The 20190-nt window shown below is 43.9% G+C and overlaps 1 long non-coding RNA gene across 1 annotated transcript; it reads right to left on the reverse strand.

The window, feature by feature from the left end:
* Positions 1-13316: 13316 nt before the first annotated feature.
* Positions 13317-18942, reverse strand: LOC310681648. Its single transcript, XR_014513442.1, has 3 exons — positions 18483-18942; positions 14709-14926; positions 13317-14043 (listed from the first exon to the last, which is right to left on the reverse strand). It is a non-coding gene; the product is annotated as an uncharacterized lncRNA (long non-coding RNA).
* Positions 18943-20190: the final 1248 nt, after the last annotated feature.

The raw sequence follows: 20190 nt of genomic DNA on the forward strand, positions 1-20190 counted from the left end.
CGAACTGCCGACCTTCTGATTGGCAAGCCCTAGGCTCTGTGGTTTAACCTACAGCACCACCCGTGTTCCACAAAGCATGTTAGGCAAGTGCAAATTTACATGCACTAGGAAAGTGTTCTGGGAGCGACGGTTAGCTGCTTAGGTGAGTGCTGCAATTTCTAGGGACAGTAGTAGCTTTGAGAGTGTCCACTCACTCCTCAAGTTCTCCATTGCAAAGTGTCTTCTGATGAGATGCTTTACAGTGGAGAAATGGACACCAGCCTTATATTACCTGCCATTGCATTGTGCCATATGCTGCCAGTGCTTTAAGATCAGAATCGGAGACCCTCATTGGTGGCCTACCTTTAAGATGGGTTTGATTGGCAGGGCTTTTCCAGTGGTGGCCCTTGTCTTATGGAACTCCTTCCCAAGAGATGCACGGTTAGCCACTCCAGTTGTAGCAGTAAAAACAAAAACAAAAACCCTACCCATTTCAATTAACTGATGTATCTTTTGGACATGCTATTGTATTTGTATTTTTTATACAGCTATTTCAGTGGTTTATTGCAATGATTTTAGAAATGGTTTTATATTGCTTGGTCTAACATAAGGCTGGTTCTGTGGTTTTGGAATTGTGAGAGTTTTATTAGGATAGTGCCTTTTACAGTTGCATTGTTGTTTGCCGCCTTGGGTGGTCACAGTTCAGAGAGGCAACTTATTAATATTTAAGAGAGATTAATAAATTGTTTGGTCAGGACCAAAAACAGCAAACTCATATATTCTTCCCCTCCACTCCGTCCTAGAAGTTCCAGTGAAGCAAAACTTCCCTGTCCTTCCATGACTGGAGTGGAACTTAAAAATCCACATATTTAATCAGGGACTCGGTTGTAGAAAACACAATTTCAGGTTGTCCACAGAAAGACCCAAGTACATAGGGAGCTTGCATGGACAGACAGAGACACAGAGCAACATGGGGGGGAGGGGTTCCTAGGACTAAGGTGAAACTGTGATGCTCCCTGCTATTTTTTGCTAATGGGTGCTGCATGCTCTTTAAGTAATCTTGTTATATTTATAGCATCAAAATGCGGGTTTTGTTGTTTTGTTGTGTTATTATGAAATTGTTTTTGTAGTGTTTGTTTGAAATGCATCCATTTCTTCGTTCTAAGCTACTTTGAACATGTGTGTGTGTGTGTGTGTGTGTGTTAGCAGCATACAAATAAAATGGATGGATGAATGAATGAATGATTTCCCAACAGGTAGGTCACTATTGCTTGTCAGTAAGGAGGGCAGGAGATAGCAGGCAGGTTGGTGCAGTGCATATGCACCAGCAGAGTCCATTAGGTGTTCCTACCATTGAGTTTTCACTGCACCAGTCTCCCTGCCATTTTGAACAGTAACTGATGGCATGGCGAGGTGCTAACAGTAACCTGCTCTTCAATCAGTCATGTTGCTGTTGCTCACCAGGAGGAGGAGGGGGAGGGACAAAGTGGTGGCAAGGTCTGCATGGTGCCAATGCACCAGTGGTTAGTACCGGATTTGTTCCGCTGGTGTGTTTGCACAAACAACCTCCCTGCCTCTGCCTCCTAGTAAGCATCAGCAGTGTGACTGATCAAAGGTCAAGTGAGCTGCAGTTTCACCAAACTACACCGTCTGCTACCACAGGTGAACAAATGGTGATGGTTGACTTATTTCGATTTAGTGAAGTCAGAGATCTCTCAGTCAATAGCAACAGGCATTTCCAAGTCTTTCTTTACCTCAGGTTTTGTTCTTTTGCCTCAGTCTGATTCTGGGAGTAGAATGGCAAAACAACTATTTTCTCGCCATTTCTGTGCTTTAGTTGGATATCTCATGGGTTTCTCCAGAAGAATTTGCCAGACTGGGTCCAAATGATGAAGTGAGATATATCCACTTTGGTGACTATCCCCCAGAAGCAGAAACATGTCACCTGATACCTGTTAGGCAATCCAAGGACAAGGTGTGCAACTTTTCTGGTTTGTGCCTTCTACAAATGATAAACAACTTAGATTTGGTGATTCTGAGGGAGATAAATATGGTAATTTACATTGTGATTGTTCAAAGCCGGCATTGACTTTGAAAACAAATATATAGATAATATCCGCATCTTGCCCCTCCCATTTGTTCATAAGTTATTACTGATTTCAAATGTTACTGGGTTCTCTCTCCATCTCTCTAGGATATGGATCCCTTATAGGCTATTTTCAAAGAAGAGCTTTTCCCATGTGTTCACAGCGACGATGAATGACTGGAAGGCAACAACAGAGCTTTGAAACAGCAACGGCCTCAGTTTCTACTACAGCTCATTTAGGGCTCCTGAGAATTCAGAAAAGCTTTAAAAAATAAAAAAGGCTCCTTTTTGTTACATGATATCAATTAGGCGTTTAATAGTTACAATGGGAGGCGACTTTCCAATGGAATTTTTAACACAGTGGAAACAAATTACCTCCGAGATGCTTATCATTCATAATCCTGGCGGTAATGAAAACAAAGTCATGGCAGAGCACGCATCTTGTCCAGAGCTCTGGCCACCAACTAGAAACGGACCGCAAGGCAGCTCTGGTTTGAGTCAAAGGAGGCCTGGCTGGCTTGCCTCTGACAGCAATAGGAAACCCCATGGGAAAGCAGAGCGCCTGCAAAGGAATGCTGGCTGAGGACAACGCATCGGACAGATGTTGTTTTGAAGTGGGTATCTCAGCGCTTTGATTCATCTCAGAAGGGACTTGTACAAAGGGCTGGTTCATGCACTCTCTTGGCTGTGGATCTTGCTTCACATGGTGGAGGAGCAGACAGGCACATGCTCTCTTTCTCTCTCTCTTTCCACCATGCAATAAGGTAGCGTGTAATGTAAGCACTCCTTGCATAGAGAAGCACTGACATGTATGCACATTCAGCATGTAGCATGGGTTGCTGGAGCCCGGGGCAGTGCAGGTGTTGCACCCCTGTTGGACTGGGCAGTGCTCAGTCCCTTCAAGAGCCAGCATCTAATCAAGGGAGCCTTTCCTTTCAAACTAGCCCCAACCTGGGAGCAGAGATAAGGCAGAGAAACACAAAGCCATGGGACCACCTTGAACATGGCTACAATAGGGCTTCCCCATGTTTCTCTTCCTCTCAGCTAGCCCAGGGATGGGGCATGCATCCCTTCGCCGGCCAGAGGAGGAGGCACCGCTGCCACCGCAGTCATAAAGGCCTGGCCCAGATAGGACTTGCTTCCCTGAGGCTCCAGCCTCAGGTGGGGGCACCTGGTTGCACCCCCTCATAAATTTGCTCCTGGGGCCACGGCCCTCTGAACTCTCCATGCTACACCACTGACATTTAGAAAGTAAGAAGAGCCTGCTGGATCAGACCAGTGGCCCATCTGGCCATAGTCTGACATGCTGCCTATGGGAAGCCCCCAAGCAGAACCAGAATGCAATAGCACTCTTCTCTCCTGTGGTTTGCAGCAACTGGAAGCATACTGCCTTCCTGTGGGCATCTAGTTGACCACTGTGGTAACATACTTTCAGGCCAGGTGGGTCTTTCCACCATCCATCCAAGACCAGTAGTTTTGGGGAAGGAATTATGGATTTAGGTTGGGATTAATAAGGAAATAAATACGGACAGTATCCAACAATGAGCTTCTGTGATCACAACATAGAAGTCAACTCCTAGGGGCTGAGATCCCTTCAGCCCTCCTATTAAATATTTGAGGAGGCTGACCCCCCCCCCATTGATGGAAGTTGCCATTCAAATGGTGTGTGCGTGCTGTGTCTTGTGGTGGGGGTGTTACATGGTTCCTCCAATATTTTATTCCAGTTGGCACCCTAGGATCACCAGGACTTCTGCTTCCACAGTCACAATTCCCCTCCCTCTCCTCTGCCCATGTGCCCCCCATGCCCTCCCCCCAACTGTTCAGGGGTGTTGGGGGTGGAAACCCATTACAGATTTGTGTGTGTGTGTGTGTGTGTGTGTGTGTGTGTGCGCGCACACACACACACACACACAGCATTTGCACTTCATGGCATACTGCCCTAAGTAACCCTTGATTACCATTGGCCAGCATATATTTACAATTGGTGGAAGCAACTGAGGCTCTTGCATACCCATAATGCAACAAAGGAGGCTGCATTCAGAAGCATGAGAAGATCTGGCCCTGAAGAGCAGTGTAACAGCAGCCCTTGGGAAGCAGAACTGGGCCACCAAAGAACAGCTGCCAAGGAATAAATAACACTGACTTCTACCATGACTGAGTCCAAACTGTGGTGGAAGGGCACTAGTTTTGGTTTTGCATGCATGTTGAAACCAGTGGTGATTATTGGTCCTGGTAGGGCAGCATGTAGGGAGCCAAACAGTAGGTGGCACCAGAGCCTATTCTAGTCCCCATCTCTCTCCCTGCTGAGCTGTACAAGGGCAACACTGACACCCAGGAAGAGGAAGCTGACAGTGGACTGCTACCCAATGGACAGGATGCAAGTAAAAAGACAGGTAGGTGAGACCAGGCTGAGGTTGGGGGGGGGGAGTGCCTCATTCCCTCTAAGGGACCATCCTCTTATGGTGGAAACCCTCATGCTTAATCTTATGAGATGCTGATTCAATTGGGGGGGGGGAATAAGGCTGCAAATTGGAAATGAAAGGAGGCAACTGTACTTGCATGGCGAGGCCCCAGGCCCCACAGTTCCCCCCCCCCCCCCCCAGAAATAAACACACAGACATGAATATGTTGGGTTTATGGGATAAAATAGGCCACAACATTATTGATTATAGATGTGAGCGGTTGGGCTTAGGCATTTGGGTGAAGCCAGACTATATCCTGCCTATCTGCAGGAAGTCTGTAAAGGGTCAACCACCGACAGGGGGAGCCCTGTGATATAGCCCTATGATATAGGGTCATGGCATGGCCCTAGCCCACGCCCAGGCTTCGGACAGGAACCACACCCCTGGATTCCCTTAACGGGATACCCTTAACGAGGAGGGGCAGGCGGAGGCAACAACCTCCCCTCCCATAAACAAGGCTTACCCACTGCCTAAGGCTGCAACTTGGAAATGAAAGGGGGCAACTGTACTTAAGTCAAAGGGACTATACTTAAAGGGATTGTGGCAGCTGAAGGCAATTTATTATTTAGTGGATTGAAGGCACAATTGAAATTTTTTTGATAACATAGGATCAGATTATCAGTCTAACAACAACAACAACAACAACAACAACAACATTTATACCCCGCCCATCTGGCTCAGTTTCCCCAGCCACTCTGGGCAGCTTCCAGCACATATGAAAACTTAATAAAACATCAGACATTAAAAAAAAAACTTCCTGATACAGGGCTGCCTATAGACATCTTCTAGTTGTGAATAATAATTTTGTTATTTATATTATTTATTATGCAAATAAAGTCAGACCAAATGCTGCCCAATAACAGTTTAAATCCCTGTCTTTTAAAGCTGACTAATCTGTTTTGGAAGGATTATTTTAAAACACCCACAATGCTCTATGGTGGTGTGCATATGTATGGGTTATTGTGATCCCCAGACTTCTCCCCCCAAGTGGTCCTCACAAGGCTTCCTGATCCCTGTTAATGAAAAAGGAGAAGGCCCAGGGAACAAAGGAAGGACATAAGCTTTCCGCCAGCCACCCCACTTTTTGCTCATTTGATCTGGTGGGGCAACTAAATGAAGGAGCAGGCCTGTGAATGGTTGAGGAATTAAGCACAGTAGGGTTTGACTGTTGCTAGCTTCCTCGAAGCGCCCCTGTTAATGTTGCCTTTGGGCCGAAAGACCACAAATAAAGGTCAGAATTCTCCATTAACTTGGTTTTGATGTCCTCATTTCCCTCCACTCCACCCCAGTGCTCTCCTTCTTAATAGCTTCTTTTATTTTCCAAGCACTACATGGTCAGCTCATCGATTAGCGGGCCCATACAAAGCGGCCTAATGACCGGTCATCCTTAATGAGAAAAGTGGCTGCTCTTGAAGTGGCGCAACTTGGGCCAGCTTCCCCACTGAGTGCCGGCATGTCATGCTTAGCCTCGCCTTTTGAGTGCAAGAGCCCATGGAAAATCGACAGCGAACAGCAGCCGGGCGCCCCTGAACAGAATGTACCATGTGCGTGGCTATTTAGCGCTGTGAAAGAGAGAGCGCTTCCACAATTGGGAGCGAACATAAGGAGTCCTTCAGAGGAGAAAAGGGGCCTTGGCAAATTTATAGACTCCCCTGAAAGCAAGCGATTACAGATCATTATCCAATTGAGGCAGATTGATGGGACGGGGTCAAAGTAATATCGCAGAGCTCGCTGAAGGGACAATGCCTGCCTGTCAGTGGTGTCCGGGAACAGAGAGAGAAAGGAAGTCGCCACACACAGAGAGCAGAGGCTGAAACTTGTCCCGAAAGGCTGATTATACATCACTAAGCCTTGTGATGCTATCAAATAAAAATTGCACGAATGGTATCACTGGGTTAAAATCATGGTTGGTAGCAAAAATTCTAGATAGGTAGTGAATGAGTGTGTGTGTGTGTGTGTGTGTGTGTGTGTATGGAGAGAGAGAGAGAGAGAGAGAGAATCAGGTCCGTCTAATTCACACATCCTAAACAAAATGTGAACCAAAACACACTGGCCCTTCAAAATTCACATGCCTTCAAGTTTTGTGCTGGAGTTCTCCAGTCAAAAAAACTAACTGCACAAAATTTGTACATTAGGAGCAAAAAAAACATACTATTTATATATAATAGAAAATGCATTTTATTAGTGGGAATTGTTTGTGTGTGTGTGTGTGTGTGTGAGAGAGAGAGAGAGAGAGAGAGAGAGAGAGAGAATGGTCTGAGAAACAGCACCTCTGTGTTTCATAAGATTAAGGAGATTACTTGTAAAGTGGAAGTGAGCACTAATTAAAATCTTGAGCAACCAGCCAGCCAGTCAAAGGGGCTGTAAGTTTAGCTATTCTCTGCTGGAGAGAAACATCAACAAGCTTACTGCCCACTTCACCATTTATCAGCCACATATCATAGGCAACTGCTGATATGATGTGGCGAATGGCCACAGCTAAGGAAGAAAAGATCTCTCGAGTTCAGTTTTTTGCATTTTTTCATTTTATAAAATTCTAACATATTAAGTTTTATAAACAAGAGCAGTAACACATTACAGGTAAGTTACAATTGAATTATTGCAAAGCCTTGAGCACAGTGTAAAGTCACCACCAGGACTCATTTTTCCAATCTTAAGTTCAGTTTTCCACATTTCCACATCACTTTGCATTTCCTAAAAAAATAGCCCTCCTTAAAATTCAGCAGCGTTTTAATGTGAATTTTTCCTAATATACGCATTTTTGCGAAGCTGTTTTTATTAGTATAGTGCATTTTGCCTTTAAATACAAGCTGATAAGCCTTTAAATATCTCCATTTTGCACTTGAGAGAGAACATTCTGTGACAGTAACCTTTATCTTTATTGTGCTAAAGAAACATAGTCTCATCAGTCATCATATTGTGACAGCCATAAAGGCTTCACAGGGCATTTTATTAGTTTGTTAGATAAACTTAATTTTTTCAAAAAAAAAAAAAAAAGAGACGAAACCTCTCAAATGAATTGCAACCAGCTTTCAGAATAACAAATACATTGTTTACAGTGAAATTAACTCCATCTGACATCCACAGCCACCATATGTAAAACACCCATTATTTGTCCTATCCCTTTGAAAATCATTTTATTGGAATGTATCAGTTAAACTAAAACACATGACCTCCCTTCTTGTGCCATGAAAGAAACCACTGAAGAGAAATTATTATTTTTTAAAAAAAATCTCCATTCATACAGGACCTCTGGGAAAGGATTTTTATCGGTGACTCTGTAATGGCAAGTGTATCACATGCATCCTGCTCCATTAGCTGCCTGGCTCGGGAAGAGTTTGGTCAACATTCAGGAATTTACTTGATGAAAGGCTAGCCTATGAAAGTGCCACCGGCTTTGAGAGCTGCGGGAGTCGCGCTTCCTAACTTCCTGCATCAGCGTCACAAATGACGCAGTGCCATGCGCTCATGTGATGGAACACCCATTGCAAACTTGGATTGTGGTTACATCCAGGAAAAGATACTATCCATAGCGAAACTTAGGTGAAACCTAGCCTATCTATCATCTATCTATCATCTATCTATCTATCATCTATCTATCTATATCTTATTATTATTATTATTATTATTATTATTATTATTATTAATACCCCGCCCATCCGGCTGGGTTTCTCCAGCCACTCTGGGTGGCTTCCAACAGAATATTAAAATACAATAACCTATTAAACATTAAAAGCTTCCCTGAACAGGGCTGCCTTCAGATGTCTTCTAAAAGTCTGGTAGTAGTTGTTCTCTTTGACATCTGCTGGGAGGGCATTCCACAGGGTGGGTGCCACTACCGAGAAGGCCCTCTGCCTGGTTCCCTGTAACTTGGCTTCTCGCAGTGAGGGAACAGCCAGAAGGCCCTCGGCACTGGACCTCAGTGTCTGGGCAGAACGATGGGAGTGGAGACACTCCTCCAGGTATACTGGACCGAGGCCATTTAGGGCTTTAAAGGTCAGCACCAACACTTTGAATTGTGCTCGGAAACGTACTGGGAGCCAGTGTAGGATTTTCAAGACTGGTGTTATATCTATCTATCTATCTATCTATCTATCTATCTATCTATCTATCTTAATACTATTACAATCTTATACATGTTTGCCTTAGAGTAAGCCTCAGAGACCACAATGAGATTTACTTCTGAGTAAATGTGCACTAGGTTGTGCTTTGAAACTGTGAAGCGAAGGATAGCGCATCAGCACTAGGGAAGATAAGCTGAGCATCTAGAGAAACAGGGCAACTGAGCAGCAGCAACCCAAGTCAATAGCTTTATAGGACCAATTGGGATCCTACTGGCCACTTCTATCACCTGACTGCTGTTGACCTGGCATGTACAGTAGCATCCTCTCCTTATCAACAATGATGGTGTGGCATTGAACAACAACAGGGAACATCCACCACATTGGCCCATCAACAGTGTTAAAGTAAGATCCAACTGCCTGTCTGGTCATAGAACAGGAGAGAGAGAAAACACAATCATATCCTTTGCTTCAGGCAGCGAAATGTCTTGGGTTGGCTCTGATCCATGAAAACCACTTCTTGTAAGCTCTCATTTCGGTCTTGGATGTGACTCCCTAATTCAAATTGCAAAACAGAGTTGGACCGGCCCTTCTGCCTTAAGGCCGAATAATCTTGTACTTATCGCTCCTTGGTACCATTCTGAATTCAAGGGCAAGGTGGCTCACTTTGTGATCCAGTACACCAGTCAAGTATGGCACCACGCCAAGGGATTGATCCAACTTTCTGGTTTTGCTGCTCGTTGGGTTGACTGGGATGTTTATGGAGTCATGAAGTCAGGGAAGCTCCCATTAGACAGCAGTGCTGCCACCAAGCCAGAGCTCTTCTAACCTAACATACATATACCCAAAAGACTGTCATATGAAAACAAAGAGTGGTTTAGGGCAGAGAAGCAGAGGACAAGAGCAGAATGAATCAAAAAAATTAATTTCCCCCACTTCCAATCCACCAAACTCTCAATCCAAATGCACAACTATATGTCTGGGTCATCTTCAGATCTAATTACTGCTAAGAGCCACAACACAGAAGTCAATCTACAAGGAAAAGCATACTAAAGATATCTACCATATTATACGCAGAGAATATTTCCATCCAAGTCAAGTAGAAGCCTCTGTAACATGTGCTTAAGACATCTCATGAATAGCTTATGACATTATATTAATAATATTAAATTTAACACTAGAATAAAACAGCAGACAGGGAAGAATTCCAGCTAAGTAATTCTCCAGGCTCCAAGAGCTGAGGTTTATTTCTTTTTTAATTGTGTTTTTGTTTTCCAAACTGATTACCTACTTAATTCCTAAAAATAATTACACTTACTGTCTTTGATCTGTAGTAAATGGCTAAATAATACCTCCCTGCAGGCAGAGAAGGTGCCAGCTTCTTCCAGAGGAATTGTGGTTAGACCCGGGTTCCTTTCTTAGCATTCACACCAATTACACTGCTGTCTGTAGTGTCTGTGATCTTCGTGTGTGTGAGAGGGTGATACAAATTTTGCAAGAGGAAAAATAATATTCAATCACTATAGCTTTCTGGAGCTCTCCATAGTACAATAACTTTTTCTAGTGTGGTTTTGAGCCCATCCATTCAGGACACTTATCCAGTTGTGCTTAAGCAACTGATTGATCAACTTAAGACATAGCTATGAAGTTTGTTTACCCATATAAAATGTATACAGTGGTACCTCAGGTTACATACGCTTCAGGTTACAGACTCCGCTAACCCAGAAATAGTACCTCGGATTAATAACTTTGCTTCAGGATGAGAACAGAAATCGTGCTCCAGCAGAGCGGCAGCAGCGGGAGGCCCCATTAGATAAAGTGGCGCTTCAGGTTAAGAACAGATCTCCGGAACGAATTAAGTACTTAACCTGAGGTACCACTGTACAGTTTAAAATGTTGATTGTATTGGGGTAAGATTGTTCAGAATTCTCTGTTACATTTTTCTACCTCTGGTCACTGAACTACAGATCCCAGAGATCCCTCAGAATAATAATAATAATAATAATAATAATAATAATAATAATAAGGAACAATTATGAAACCAATTGGAGTTTGTGGAACAGATGTACCCTCACTGATGGGAGAAGGAAGACACAGCACTGCCAGAAGTAGCTGGGATGTCAACAACATAACCTAACTTATTTTGAGGTGAACAAAACCTCAGGTTAAAAACCACAGAATTACCCTCACAGGGCCTGGCTGTACAAGAGGACAACCATGGGCTTAGATCTCACCAGGGCAGGAGTGGGGAGCCTCCTGCCTTCCCCATATTGGTGAACTACAATTTCCATAATCCATGACCATCAGCTAGGGCTGAAAGGAGCTGGAGTCCAACATGTAGAGGACCACAGGTTCTCCTACTCCTGCAGCAAGGCAAACTAGTGCCGAGGCACCTCTTGGTTTGAGGTTGAGTGTCCCAACCACTGGTGGCACCATTCACCAGCCTGTTTAGTGAAACACACCATCCTCCAAGTAATGTCTATTAGATTCCCTATTCAGAGGTGGTCTCAGGGCAGCACAGCCAGTTTACCCCCACAGGGTGCAGGGACCAAGACAGGGGGCGCCTTCCTGCCTCCCCAAAGCTCCTTGAGCACTGGGCTTTGGGAAGGAGGTGTGAGGGCTCTGACAGGATCCTAGAGGACCAAAGCCTGCTTAGTGCTTGCCCAGCTTTGGGAATGAGGAAGAAGGGTTCTAGGACACTGCCAGATGAGCCTTGTGCCTCCTTCTCTAACCCTGGCACTGCCATTACGCAGCTTTAGGAAGGCACCATGAGGCCTGTGCAGGTCTATAAAATTTTGGCCTTGCACAGGGTGCCATATTAGCAAGGTCCGCCCTGCCTTATTACTACTTCATGGGGTGTCATCCCCTCCAAATTGGGGAAGCGGGGACACAGAAGAAAAAGGAGAAGGGAGGGGAAGGTGTGTTGGTTAATGAATCATAAAACACGATGTTTTATTGATGTGAAAAGAAGAAGATGCACTTTTTTCTTAGTAAGGCCTCCAGAAATCCAGAATCAATGGTTTGGAACTTTTGTTTGAATTGAGCCTTGAGAAGGCGCCGTTGTGATTTGCATGCTAGTAAACACCTTACAATTTTTTCCCCTGTTAACAGAATGGATTTAACTGCTAATTAAAACTAGTCTGTAAGCACTATGGAAAATTAATTAAACCATTTAGCAGAGAGATGCAAATGAGGCTCAGCTGCTGCTTGGACATTAGTACAGGAAGAGTCACACTCCTGTTCATTAGCAAGTCCTGTCATTTTCCAATAGTGCATGGTATGGATCAGTAACTGGCAGCCCCTGGGCCAAATCCGGGCCTGTGCTGCCTGCTTCCCCACCCCCCACCCCAACCAACACGTCTCAGTTCCAACCCAAAGTGAAATAAAGATGTGGAGGACTTTTGAAGTTTAAAGAGTGGTTGTGATATGAGATTGCTTCAAAGCATCCTTATTCCCTACTCAAGGAGGTCCAATGATGATGATGATGATGATGATGATGATGATGGATGTACCAGTAGATGGGAAGCCTAAGGAAGGCTCTGTGCGGTAAAAAAAAAGTAAGGGGAAGTAGAAAATTTGCACATCTCCCACATAGTAGGTTGGTAACAGGAAAGATTCTCAAGTTCACCCTTTAAACATAGCACCAAAGCATAAAAAGTAGGAAACTTCAGCTGGTTCACAAAGGAGACGCCAGCTTATTGGTGGGTGAGAGTTCATGGAAGTGCTTTGCTCATTTTGAGGTGCTGATTTTGACAAGTGTTGGCCAACCTTAGAAATGCTTGAGGAATTATTTCTGAATTCTCATACCAAAGGATAAATACGCATCTGCTCCTGAGGGTCCCCCAACTCTTTGGAGCAGATCTTGAAGGTGTGTGAGGGGGTTGTAGGCGAGAGGAGAAGCGAAGGATGGTCTGTGGAAGTCTGCTGCATGAGTGGAACAGCAGTGTTGGAAACACACTTTAAAAAAATAATAATGAGAAGCAGGTTAAGGCACCTGGCCTTAATTTCTCCACCATGTAAGCAGCAAACATGTTGGATGGTCTCACATATTGTAGTCACTTCCAACATAACCCCATTGCACCCACATTTTCCTTTGGTTTTTGAGCCCCCTTTTTCCCCACGAATGGCAGTCTTTGAATTGCATCTCTCCCTTTTCAGGTTCTCCACAAGGATTCTACCATGCACCAAAATCCACATATGTTGACACAGTGTTACTTTTCACCATGTGATAACAATCTATTCTGATAAAAAAAAAAATTGCAGTGTTGCAATGGGAATATTTATAAACTGCAGGAGTTCCCCCCAATTTTCAGTCTTCACTAAGACAAAGAGGAGACATGAGAACAATTTGAAGCCTCACCCACACGCTGTGTGTTTCATTAATCCACTTCATTGCCAAAATAAGTTTTAAGAAACCTCAGGTTAATGATAGGCCCAGGCTTGTCTACTTCCCATAAAATAGCACTTTGGTAGATAGGATCATGGATGGAGCGGCATAATGTATGGAATTATACTACTCATTGCATTACAACAGGAGTACAGTCAGGGAAGGGCAGAATGTGTACTTATTTCTCTAGCCAGTCTTTCCCTTTTCCAAATTACACTCCGGGCAGCTTTTCTCCTCACAGGATAATCCATAGGAGGTCATGCACCTCAGTCTCTTTCAAGCCAAGAAAGCAACCTCTTCCCACAATGAGACATTAACCAACTACCTGGACTCACCGAATCAACATTTTTCAACTAGCTTTATTTTTTTTTTAATAAAAAAAATCATTTTTATTTGATTTTACAAATACAAAATTACGACAAACTAAATGCATATTCATATATAGAGATTGTTCTGAATCTCACAACTTCCCCCCACCCCCTCTGTGGGTCTTATTCTCAACATTTATAACTGCATATTATTGCATAATCTATATTTTATATTGATCCATATAATCCACGGTATTTGTTACATTACAAGTGAGATTAAAACCCTGCTAATGTTTCCGTCTGCTTGCCGTGGTCTCCTAAATAACTTACAAATTTTCCCATTATTTTTTTCAAAGTTTTTGTCTTCTTGCTTCCTGAGTTTTCCAGTCAGCTTTGCCATTTCAGCACAGTCCATCAGCTTAACCTGCCATTCCTCTCTGGTAGGGGCTTTATCTTCTTTCCATCTCTTTTTCAACTAGCTTTAAGATTCAAACTGGCTAAGGGTTGAGAAAGCAAGCAGCAGTCCACACTCATTCAAGCACTTCATCCACTTTACATCCTCAGCCCTCAGTAACTAAGACTCACTCCAAACAACATGGCCAGATGGAGCTCTGCTGAAGCTGTGCCAACTGTGACATCAAATTCAGGGTGAAAACAAGTGACTTTATCTTCCAAAGGCAATTTTTTCACAGTGGGCCTCAGAGTGTGTTGATACTCCTGGCTGTGACCCTTGACCACTCTGAAGAGCTCTTCTGGGCAGCTACAAAAGTGGCAAAGACATAAGCTTACTTATGTATACCTGAAGGAGCGTCTCCACCTCCATCATCCAGCCCGGACACTGAGGTCCAGCACTGAGGGCCTTCTGGCTGTTCCCTCGCTGCGAGAAGTGAGGTTACAGGGAACCAGGCAGAGGGCCTTCTCAGTAGTGGCGCCTGCCCTGTGAAATGCCCTCACAGCAGATGTCAAGGCAATAAACAGCTACTTTACTTTTAAAAGCAACTGATGGTGGCCCTGTTTAGGGAAGTTTTTAATGTCTGATGCTGTATTGTTTTTAATATTCAGTTGGAAGCCGCCCAGAGTGGCTGGGGAATCCCAGCCAGATGAGCGGGGTATAAATAATAAATCATTATCACAGTGGTACCTCGGGTTACATACGCTTCAGGTTACATACGCTTCAGGTTACAGACTCCGCTAACCCAGAAATAGTGCTTCAGGTTAAGAACTTTGCTTCAGGATGAGAACAGAAATCGTGCTCTGGTGGCGCAGTGGCAGCAGGAAGCCCCATTAGCTAAAGTGGTGCTTCAGGTTAAGAACAGTTTCAGGTTAAGTACGGACCTCTGGAATGAATTAAGTACTTAACTCGAGGTACCACTGTATATTATTATTATCATTACTACCCCTGCCACGGGGTAGTGTATTTATTACCTTGTACCACTTGCACACTAGCTGGCTTCATTGTCAATCGCTCCTGGGAACACAGAGGACCTCCTGGGAACACAGTCTCCTCTGCACTGGAGAGCCATCTTGAAGCAATCACATCAGTGGTCCTTCCCATCTTACCATTCTGTAGCAAGACCAGGCACTTGATAGGAGCACTAGCCATGCCAACTGGAAAATCCCTCAGACGAAGTCTGGGCCTGGATCTAGACACATCAAAGAAACATTTCATTTTAAAGTATTGTCAATTTAAACAGGGAAAACAGGTAGAGAAAAACGGGACTCCACATTGCCATCCGGTGGGGCACAATGTTATATCGCACATACAAGGCATATAAATCACCTTTTCTTTATCAGTCCAGCTGAGCCCTGGGATACCTTGCTTTAATCCCATTCTGCAACTATGGAATCCACTTTGGTTTATTTTGATTGTGTGTGTTCCTTTTTGTCCTCAGTCTCTAACTGTGCCTGCCCCTCCTCTTTCCTTTTCTTTCCTTAAAAAACCCCCATCTTTTCCCTTTCAAAGCAGTTATAGCGCTGCTAATGCAGCACATCTCAGGCCAGGATGCGACGTGACCTCCTTGTAGGTCATGACCCACTAGCTGGAGACAAATGATATAAATTTAGCATCTTGTCTTGCACTGCAAGAAATGAGTATTACCGAAGAAGAGAACTACCGAAGAAGGCAGGCATAATATGCTCTCTATCCCGGTGATATAGAACAGCCGTGTAGCAAAATTAGCAGGAATGGTCTTCTTGCTCAAATATTGCTGATGCTCACAAGAGAGATTCAGGTTGCAATTGGATCCATCTCTATAGCAGTCCAATATGCTGTTATAATTCCAGGGTTTTTTTACTACAGAGAACGAATCGAAGTAGTTGCATGACAACAAAAGTTTGAATGTAAACCAGGCATTTGTAGATACCTTCATTCATTCTCTCTCTCTCTCTCTCTCTCTCTCTCTCTCTCTCTCTCTCTGTGTGTGTGTGTGTGTGTGTGCATTGCTGCCGTTCAAAAAAGCACCAACTTCATGAATATAATTTGGACCTAGAATCATAGAGTTGGAAGAGACCACAAGGGTCATCGAGTCCAACAATCTCTGAGGACCTGCTCACTTGGTCCTCAGAGATTTGGCCTCATAAGAATGAGGCCCTCGGGCCCTTGTAATACAGCATACCCTCCAACATTTGTCCGATGAAAATAGGGACGTCCCATTCCATAATGATATTTTTGCTATTTATACCCCACACATCTTACTGGGTTGCCTCAGCTACTCTGCACAGCTCCTAACATGTATAAAAACATAATAAAACATTAAACATTAATAAAAAAGAATTCCCTAGACAGGATTGTGTTCAGATGGCTCTGGGGTTGGATAACTCCATACCCTCCAACATTTCTCCAATGAAAAGTAGGACATTACGGGATCGAATCAGAAAGTGGAATGGCTTCCCTAAATAAGGGACATCCCTGGAAAATAGGAACATTTGGAGGGTCTCATACAGGATGCAGGTATTCTTTGGGAACACTTTCGAGCATTATGCTAATAATTTGCGTGTCGAGGTCCCCAGGGCCACCCCAATCACACAGAATTTTTTGTTTAAGATTTTGGGCATAATTTTGGCCACAACTTTATTGAAATACAAATTTGTGAGTGGTTGCTTAGGCATTGGTTGCGACTATCTGCCCCCACCATGGGGGACAGACTGACATTCCGCACGATGCGAAAGTCAGAATAGGGGAATACACTTGGGGGTTACGCGAAGCAGGGAACCTGCCCTCACCCCAGATGCAACCAGGAGCTCATTGCTATGGCCCGAGCCCCCTTGACAGAGTGGACAAGCAATAGTTAGCCCCCAATTCCTTTAACAGAATCCCTTGCAGCAGCAGCATTGAGGAGCAGGCACTCAACCTACCAAGGGCAGGCACTCAACCACTTCCCCTCAACCAACCAAACCATAAACCAATGCCTAACCGCAACCTTACAAGTTGTGACAATTTGCTATGCAGTAGGCAAAAACCAAATGGCCCCAGCCAATCAGCCAGATGGACAAAATTCCTACCGCGCCCCTGCCCCAAGAGCAGATGACCCCATGACAGGCATAGCAAGGTCAAAACGAACAACCCTAATTCTAGGGGGGAGGGGGGACGGACAATCCGATGCACAGTCAAAAAGAGGAAGCCCTAGCCTCGTGCAAGGAGTTTTAGCATTTCTGGCTGTCAATCAACAAATGGCAACATTAACTTCTTCCCAACAACAAGGGAAGCCCCAATCGCATCAGTGGCCAACGAACAATTAGCCCGCCCCCAACTTTGGAGTGTCCTGGCGGCCCCCACCGCAACACGTGCTCTCCATGAAGGAGAACACGCTTTATCATTACAACCATTAACACAACATTATAAGCTCTAGAGGCCTGTCGCCAATTCTTTGGCAGGTAAATGCTAATGCACACATCTCTTCTCCTCTCCCATCTGCCAGCAACAGACCTAATATATGCCCGGTCTCTCTTTCTCTCCCATCTTTTTCTAGCACACAATACCACACTGGTTCCTTTTGGACTGCAAATGTCTCTGGATGTGGTGAGTCTATCATTCTCGGCTCAAAAACATACCAGTATGCATACGTGTGTATGTGTCAGGATATTTTTTTTTTTTAGAAATGCGTAGAAATATTTGCGCCTTTATAAATATGGATTTAAATGTGAATTTTCATTTGGATTTTTAACCCACGGATTAATGCAGAAAAATGCAGGTGCAGATCTCTCACTTTGTTGTGAGCTTCTAATACTGGGTATCAGACCCTTAAGAGAAACATGATCATGTGCTTGAAGTGGACGGTACTCCGATCCAGGGGGCAGAATATTGCACTTCAACCCCATCCAAGCTATGGGCTTCTTAAATTGTCTTGGATAAGGTGGCTGCTGAGCCTCCATTTTCCCCATCTGTGAAATGGACATGACGGCACTAGTAGGTGTGAATTAAATTGCCAGAGCAAGCTAAATATGAAAATAAGGAGGTGATAATCCCAGATGAGGAAGAGATCATTAAAGAGGTTCATTCATTCGGACTGAACACATAGGAAAGTGACCCTGATCAGAAATCAGGTCCATTTTTCCTTTCCCACTTGCTGCCAAGTAGGAATTCCAAGTGCAAAAAAAACCCCAGGGCATATCATTTCCAGAGCTCAGGTGCCCTAGGAAAATTTTGTTTCCCATGGTCTGGGAGCCTGGCACTGCAGCACCAGGAAGGGAGGGTGACAAGTTCCGCCATCCCCATTTACAATCCAAAACAGAGAATAATTTTAAGGGTATACGGTGCACATTTTTGGAGCAAAGCACAGCACAGCGTTAAAAAGGCTGGACAATTTTGCAATCAAAACCAGGTGATTGCAGTGGCGTCAATAGTCTCTATCTGTGGGCACGTCTGTCTGTCACCTCTGTCTGTAACTAATCTCTTTCTGTTTGGTGTGCTTGTCTGTCACTTCACCACCTCTCCCATCTTCCCTTGCCAGCTTCCCTCTCTCACACACGCTGCTTTTTCACCCTCTCCAACGCTGTCATCCATCTTTCTCTCACGGCTTTCTCACCTGTGTCACTCAACTCCCTCACCCCTTCCCTGACGCACGTGCTTCTTGTCGACATTTTTTTCCACCATGAGTGAAATGCAAGATAAGGAAGCAGAACGTCAAAATCCATAAATAAAGCCAAGGAAACACAAATAAAAAGAATTGCGTAATACCTGAGTACAAGATGTGCACATACCTGTGAGGAACATGATGTACATCTGCGTGTGGGATCAGATATATGTCTCTTTTTAAAGCTCAGGAGTGGCAGCTTCTTTTAAAGTTAAGTTCTACACAGATCCTGTAAAGCAAGAATTGTCTTAGACTCTCCTATACAACTTGGCAAAGAGCAGGTTAAAGCAGCACTGAAGGTGAAGAGCAAAAACGCTTTACCTTGTAACCAACCACAGAAATGGAAAAACAGGATCCCGTCGAATAGACTCGACACGAACCAAAGTAATTACAGAGTTGGTGCTCTCTTTGCTAAACACCGAGTAGTGAGTTTATGAAGCAATAAAATGATTGCACCTAGTTAGAACTGGGAAGACTCGTTGATTCCCTTCATACGGCATCAGGCACATGTGGTTTTGCGGCCGGCGTGCTTTTGCTTGACCCGAAGCCAACTTCAAGGAAGCCATCAGATGAGACTGCCAGTCACAACAATTGTTTCCAATGACTCAACAATTCCACAGCAGAATCTTTTCAAGCTGTTTGCAACATGGAAACAACAAAAAAAGGAAAGGGAGAGGACCACATAGCTCAATAATGGAAGCCACTTGGTACAATGCTACTATCAACTACCATATAATTTGGGGGTTGCCTAATAATAATAATAATAATAATAATAATAATAATAATAATAATTGTACCCAACCCACTTGACTGCTTTGCCCCAGCCACACTGGGCGGCTTCCAGCTTATACAAAAAACACAATAAAACATTAAACATTAAAAACCTCTCTATACAGGGCTGCCTTCAGATGTCTTCTAAAGATTATATAGTTACGTATCTCCTTGACATCTGATGGGAGGGCATTCCACAGGGTGGGAGCCACTACCGAGAAGGCCCTGTATAATAATTTCTTTGTGAATCTTGGATCCGTATAGAGTTTCTCTGTACAGTTCTTTTGTTTAGCATCCTAACATTCAACATACAGTAAAAAAAACCTTCACATTTACACCATTGCCTTACAAAACATTGATTTGAATCATCCATTTTGCAAATAGTGAAAACTATAGATTTCCACCTGCAGCTGATCACACTCCCCCACCCCCAATAATAACATAACCCTTTCCAATCCCTGCTGCTCCCACCATGCCCTTGGGGACCCAGCATAATTCCCTTGACTTACTGGTGGGCCAGGACAGAAAATGTAGAAATGCTGAAGGAATTTGATATTGGCAAGATCAGGACATAATATCATGAATAACGTGAAGAATATGAAATAAAATAAAAATAAATTGAAACAAAAAACTTGCAGATCAGAACCACAGTGGTACCTCGGGTTACAGACGCTTCAGGTTACAGACGCTTCAGTTTACAGACTCCGCTAACCCAGAAACAGTACCTCAAGTTAAGAACTTTGCTTCAGGATGAGAACAGAAATCGTGTGGTAGCGGCGCAGCAACAGCGGGAGGCCCCATTAGCTAAAGTGGTGTCTCAGGTTAAGAACAGTTTCAGGTTAAGAACAGACCTCCAGAACGAATTAAGTTCTTAACCCGAGGTACCACTGTATGGGATTTTCCATTTCTCCAAATGTTGTGACGCAGTTCTCTGTAATCCAAATGTATCCTAATATGAATTTCAATTGAGAGAGAAATTGCACAATTAAATATATATATTAAACTGTTATGGGTTTCCTATCAGATTTCTGTGAGTGGAACTATCAGTCTGGCTTCCCTAATGA

The sequence above is a fragment of the Podarcis tiliguerta genome, assembly GCF_965153285.1.
Source record: "Podarcis tiliguerta genome assembly, chromosome: 7".
Lineage (NCBI taxonomy): Eukaryota > Metazoa > Chordata > Lepidosauria > Squamata > Lacertidae > Podarcis > Podarcis tiliguerta.